A 7,272-nucleotide genomic window follows, 5' to 3' on the forward strand; every position below is an offset into this window, starting at 1 on the left:
TGTAAAAGCGTGATATTTTAAAGCGCGCGCTGATGAATATTTCAATATTGAAGGTCTAGTTCAATTTCCTCAAAAGAAAAAAATGCGCGCTTGAGCTATCAACTTTAGCTTGAAGCCGCGTTTTCATGGACGCTTTTTGCTTGAAAAGGTCGGCTTGAACTATTAATAGACTAGTTCAAAATACGAGCTCAAGCTTATAGTTTTTTCGTTTTCATGAACGCTTGTAATTTGCGCTTGTAGCGTGCGCTTGAGAAACTAGATCGGTGTTCTAGATATTTTCAATCCCAAGCAAACATTTCTCGCGTCCGTCGCCCCCCCCCTGACTGTAGTCAGCCAATAAAAATTTAGTTTCAATTGATTGCGCAATACCTCGCGTGGTTGTTCCCGTGCAAAGTCTCAACAGAATTACGAATTTACGATTAGTCAATGAATTCAAAAGGTAGTTTAACTAAAAAACAATTAAAATAAATTTAAAAACAGGAGAAGGAAGAGAACACAGCATGTCCCGGACATTTAAGTAAACACAATCCCCCCGATTTATTAACTATATTTCAAATATTAAATTTATATTTGAACAAATTTCCAATCATTTTGTACTTTAACTTTTAAACCCAAGAGGAATTTTATCGAAAACGAATTTTTCGAGTTACCTGGATTTGGAAATAAGGTAGCGAAACGTGAACACGTTAATTTAAATTAATTTTTTAGGTAAAACAAATTTTCCGAGTTACCTGGTTTTGGTAATAAGGTAGCGAAACGTGAACACGTTAATTTAAATTAATTTTTAGACAAAACGAATTTTTCGAGTTACCTGGTTTTGGAAATAAAGTAGCGAAACGCGAATGAGTTAGATGACACCTGTATAGAGCTCAGCAGAACAGATAAATTAACCACCAAAATTTAAATTATTCATAAAAATTTCAGTTAATTGTTTATTTATGAATATTATTCGCGGTTATAAAACCAATTAATAAGCCAAAAATAAGTTTTTATTCGGATAATTTTCGGCTATGGATAAAAACAAATAAAACTGATATTTCTTATCCAAACGACGAGCTCTACTCCTGTATCAATTGGCACGAAATTCAAATATGACAATAGTGTGGTCCAGCGAATTGGCCAAAAATCTCACTTAAAATTAAAAGTATAATATTCAAACAATTCACTCTTAATTTTAAAAAAGTACGTACATTTTAAGACGAAAATCGCCAAAAATCACTTAAATGGGAAAATACCCCACTTCCGGGTCCCCGATCCCAAAAATTAAGAAAATCCCGTCGAGGCTATAATAGTGTCTACCGATTGAGATATCAATCGCCTTTGTACCACTAACATACCGCGAGCAATCGTGTGTACGGCAGCGGCGGCGGCGGCGGTGGTGGCGACGGCGGCGGCGGCTACACAGTAGGTGATCGTAATACACACAAATCCTTAAGGACTGTGTGTAAAAAGCGGACATTCAAACAAAAAATAACTTCATAAGTTATGTTAAAGAAAAATCAGGCAAATGTCGAGTAAGTTTATACATATTTATCATATAATATTACCCATATTTAAAACAAGTGCCGGCTCGACGTGAAGTAGCTCTTTTTTCAACAGATGTCGCTAGCGTCGAAATCGAAACAAGATGCTTACGCTACATTTCGACCCAAAAGGCGGGACGTAAAAATACCCCTCGCGTTGATTGGTTCGTTTGTAAATTTGTCAATAACCTAAATTAAGTAATTTTTAATCAAAATGTTTTAATTTTTAAAGACTTAATCTATATATATGTATAATGAATTTATTAAATTTAAGCTAATAATCATATAGAAGTTTTTATTTTTTGAAACCGAATTTGGTACTTTACAAAATAAATTCGGCGGAGTCTCCACCTACAGGTAGATTTCCAATACAACATTAGGGGGGAAGTACACGAAAGATTATATTTAAACCTAAATTAAAGCAATTGGCGAGATTTTTTCTTGTTCAAAAATACTATATAAAATTGATTTAAATCAAGCTCATTTCAATCAGCCAAACCTGGGCTCAACTAACGACAACATGTAATCAAATTTTTCAATTGACATTCTTGTATAATTTCGGAAATAAACGGGGTCAGTTGCACTCATTTCCTTTAACTAATAAGTATTCGAAGGATATGCAAAATAAAATAATAAGTATTAGAAAGGACAATACTACTAAACATTTACTATAATGCTATACAATAATTACAAGAGTTCCATAATCCAACTCAGACTTCCTGTTTATCCAAATTGGACGTACCTACCATTTCTTCTTTTATATCTCCAAGTTTTATTCTTACTTTTAATTATCACTAAAAGCTTCATTAACGCAATTGTTTTTCTAAGTAATAAATGTCTGAGATCCATGGTCACGATATTTCTTTTTTCAACTTAATGAAAACCTTTCACGTAGATGTCACTACCATTCTTTTCACGCGGCACGCTTAAATTTCATACTTCTGCGAAAACGAAACGCTGGATGCTTGTAGCTTGAGCGCGAAATATTTTTGAAAAAATACACTTCACGCGAAATTGAAATATCTCAATCTTTTCATTAACACGCGGCTTTACTAATAAAACTAACAGAAACATGTGACTATTTTATTCAATGACTCGCGCATGCGCGTAGGGGAGGAAAGAAACAAAGAGAGCGGAATTTATTGAAGCGACTATTGCGTACTGTAAAAAGTGCGTAGCGAAAGGTTTCGGTGGCAATATATTCAACTGAATTAATGTCATTAAAGCAACTGTCGGCTCTATCATCGCCACCTGTATAATGATAAGGCCCTTGTTATTGGAGATGGCCATGAATATAGACGATTCTTCGAAAAAAACGACTTTACTGGAGAGCGTGGTGCCATCTATTAATGGCAAAGGAAGCTAAAATTCAAAATAGCGAAACGATAACGTCGTCAGATAACCATTTAAAATTATTATAATTAGACAACTTATACTCTACAGAGTGGACTTTAACCTAAATTATATATCTCATTTAAAACATATTGTTAAAAATTACTATAATTTAAGTTATTGACGAATTTACAAACGAATCAATCAACGTGAGGGGTATTTTTACGTCCCGCCTTTTGGGTCGAAATGTAGCTTAAGCATCTTGTTTGTATTTCGACACTAGCGACATCTGTTGAAAAACGAGCTACTTCACGTGGAGGCGACTCTTGCTTTAAAGGTCGCTAGATGAGTTGGGCTTAAATTGGTGTCTTGGGTATTAGCCTGGCTGATTATTATTATGGTTATATTTTACATATCTTGATAATGGTATTTGCTTGAAACGGAATCCTTAAAAGATATAAAATAGTTTGTGGCTAAATTATATATTAACTTTGTATAACTTTTAAAACCTGGAAAATACGCTGTTTATATGAGTTTTTCTTCGAAGCCTAATATTACATCGTGGGCGGTTAAAAGTGCATCGATCCTGATGAAATAACCTAGAGTCCTAGATGCATACTTCTCAAGTAGGATAGATATTATACCCAGCATTCCGTAGTGCAATGTTTCGCTCATTTAGTTCTTGCTGTAACAATAAATTTTACCAAAATTGACATTTAAGTACACACAATCCCCCCAATGTATTAATTATATTTTAAATATTAAATTTATATTTGAACAAATTTCCAATCCTCTTGTACATTAACTTAACAATCCCAAAAGGTATTTTATGTAAAAATAATTTTTTGAGTTACCTGGTTTTGGAAATAAAGCAACGAAACGCGAACCCTATAATTTAAATTAATTTTTAGACAAACCGAATTGTTCGAGTTACCTGGTTTTGGAAATAAATCAGCGAAACGCGAACACGATAATTTAAATGAATTTTTAGACAAACCGAATTGTTCTAGTTACCTGGTTTTGGAAATAAGTTAGCGAAACGCGAACCGAATTTGCTGAGTTACCTGGTTTTGAAAATGAGGTAGCGACACGCGAACGAATATTTTTTCGAGTTAGATGGCGCCGGTATCAATTGGTACGAAATTCAAATATGACAATAGCGCGTACGCGAATTGGCCAGAAACTGGGTTGGACACTAGGCACTAGTCACGGTATTTGACTAATAAAATTAATAGAATTCTAAGGACTCACTAGTCAATTACAATGTAGTCCATAGGTGGTTCCTTTTAACTTTACATAGTGAAAAATTAACCTAAATATTCATAAACAATGGCGAATATGGCGTACCATAAATTCATCATTCATCAATCCCATTTTATTTAAAAACAAAATCACAACACGCTTGTAGAGCTTGTAGAAAATCAAGAGTCCCGAGAGTCCACTGCACCTCAGACAAGTTCTGATTCAGAATCCCGATCTCAAATTAATGCGTCATTTGATGATATTATCAATGAAAATATTTTAAACTAGTAAAAGTCGTGAAAAAACTGTGATCGGCCAACGTCATGTAATTCAAGTGATCTGAACTCATATTTTAATTCTGATAAGTAAAGCAAAATTTTGGCTGACCTTCTTGTTTTCATACCTCCATTTTAACCCCCACTAGACATTGACTGCTAAAATAAATTAAGATAGGACTGAATACTAAAATAAATATCCTTAATTACGTCCAGCCCTGGCTAGAAATCTCACACAATAATTAATAATCAGTACTAACTAAAAATATAATTTACAACAAAGTCGGTCTTAATTTAAAAAAGGTACGTGCATTTGAAGTCTAAAATCGCTAGAAATCAAACAACTACTTCTCGATCTGGGATTAATTCTCGAAACCCATTCGTGGACGTAAAAATGGAGATACGCTTTTCAATAAAAATTCTGTATATATGCCCTTTAACGTATCAGCGAAACCAAACTGATTCGGAAGTATATTTTACCAATATTATTTCGTTTATCCCGATTAGATATCGCTTTTTTCGTGCCGGTCCGAATCCGACTTGCCAAAGCCACTAAAGCCGTATTCACATCACGTGCCAACATTTTTGCGCAGTTTTCGTCTCTGCCGTGATTTCGCGCGTAAACCGGCGAATCAAAGTACTCGTAATTGAAAAAAAAAACCTCTTCTGCTACAAAATATGTAAATTTAAATGATTAAAGGTACTTATTATTAATATATTCATTTGATATTTTCGTAATCAAAATGATGTGTACTAAAAGTATTTGATTTAAATATTCGAAGCTAAGCCTCGTTCAGAAAAATACGGAGCTACTGAAGTGGTAATAATAATCATAATAATCAGCTAGGCTAATACCCAAGGCACCACCTTAGGCCTAAGTTATCAAGCGACTTTTAAGGCCATTAATTCAGGCGGTCGGGTTACAATTCGTAGGAGTGTGGTGGCAAGCCCTTCATGCTACGAGGGCCAACAGCTCTCTACACTAACTATTACCGTTAACCTCTACAAGTTTTTATGGAAAGGGGGAAACCGAAGAACTCCGGGGAAAACTCCTTTAACCAGTGGGGAGAGAACTTGCAAACTCAACGGTGAAGGAGTGGGTCCGAGTTTTCACCCAGTGCCACAAGCTGGAATCGAACCCGGTTCCTCTTGCTGCGAGGCGAAAGTGCTAACCACTCCGCCACCCGTGGGAGAGTACTTAGTTTTCTCGCCTCGCCGCAACAGGAGCCGGGTTCGAATCCAGCTTGCGGCACTGGCCACTGATTAAAGGGTTTTCCCACGGGTTTTTCGGTTACTCCTTTCCATTAAAACGTGTTAACAGAAATAGGGAGCTGTTGGCTCACGTAGCTTGAATGGCTGGCCACCACCCTCCTACGCATTGTAACCCGGCTACCAGTATTAAATGCGTAAAAATGCGCTCGATGACTTGGGTCTAAGGTCGTGACCGAGGGGTCGGACACTTGCCATTATTTTGTACGGGATTTCGGGATTTCGTTGATATTTTGGCGATTTTATCATTTTGAAGTGATTTTGGGAGTTCAATGTTAATTTTCCATAGAGAGTGTTGAAAGATTTTGCGATTTTAGACAAAGTGTACGGGATTTTGGTAAATGTCCGACCCCTCGGTCGTGACTTGGGTGTTAGCCTAGCTGATAACTACTTTGTTCGCCACTCGTGCTGGCCAACAATTAAAATTGTCAAAATGTTGGCTGGTGTGAATAAGCCTTGAAGTTTCTTTCGTTTCGAATTCCCCAACATTATATTGACAACTTCCCGGTGAACCATATCGAACGTAGTTATTTTCTATACAACAAATTTGATTTTCAAAATAGGGAATTGCCTGGTAACCTCGCAACGCACCCTTTTTACTTTTGTAGGCTTATACGGCAGTGGAGCCAATCTCTTTCTCTGATATCTGTTTTGTGTCTGATTAGAAAGACAAAACTTTGGGAGAACTGATTGGGGGACTGCGTATGCCCCCCGTCGAACAGATGCCGGTGGCAGCAAACCGGGCCGATATTGACGAAAAACAGGTCGACAACAAACTATTATAGACAAGTCACGCCCTACGCAAAGCCGGCCGAAACCTTTTCGACGAAGAAAAACACGTGGTCTCTTTATAGCTGACGTTATGGTTTGTATTAAGTCCTAGACTTATATTTTACTAGTTATAGCTTTCCTTTAATAATGAGTGTTTTAGTGTGGTACTGTATTACTGGAACCATTTATGTTAATAAAAAATTATCTGAACAAAAAATTATAGCTTTATCTAAAATCGTCACATTCGCATACTGATACTGTTTCTAAATTGTCATTTATTTATTTTATTTTATTTTATTTTATTTTATTTTATTTTATTTTATTTTATTTTATTTTATTTTATTTATTTTATTTATTTTATTTATTTTATTTATTTTATTTATTTTATTTATTTTATTTATTTTATTTATTTTATTTATTTTATTTATTTTATTTATTTTATTTATTTTATTTATTTTATTTATTTTATTTATTTTATTTATTTTATTTATTACATTACATTACATTACATTACATTTTATTACATTACATTATATTTCATTTCACTTCATTATATTTCATTTCATTACATTTCATTATATTTCATTTCACTTCATTATATTTCATTTCATTACATTTCATTATATTTCATTTCACTTCATTATATTTCATTTCATTACATTTCATTATATTTCATTTCACTTCATTATATTTCATTTCATTACATTTCATTATATTTCATTTCATTACATTTCATTATATTTCATTTCACTTCATTATATTTCATTTCATTACATTTCATTATATTTCATTTCACTTCATTATATTTCATTTCATTACATTTCATTATATTTCATTTCACTTCATTATATTTCATTTCA

This window comes from Leiobunum rupestre, chromosome 10 (genome assembly GCF_980474605.1).
Source record: "Leiobunum rupestre chromosome 10, qqLeiRupe1.1.hap1, whole genome shotgun sequence".
In the NCBI taxonomy this organism is placed as follows: domain Eukaryota; kingdom Metazoa; phylum Arthropoda; class Arachnida; order Opiliones; family Sclerosomatidae; genus Leiobunum; species Leiobunum rupestre.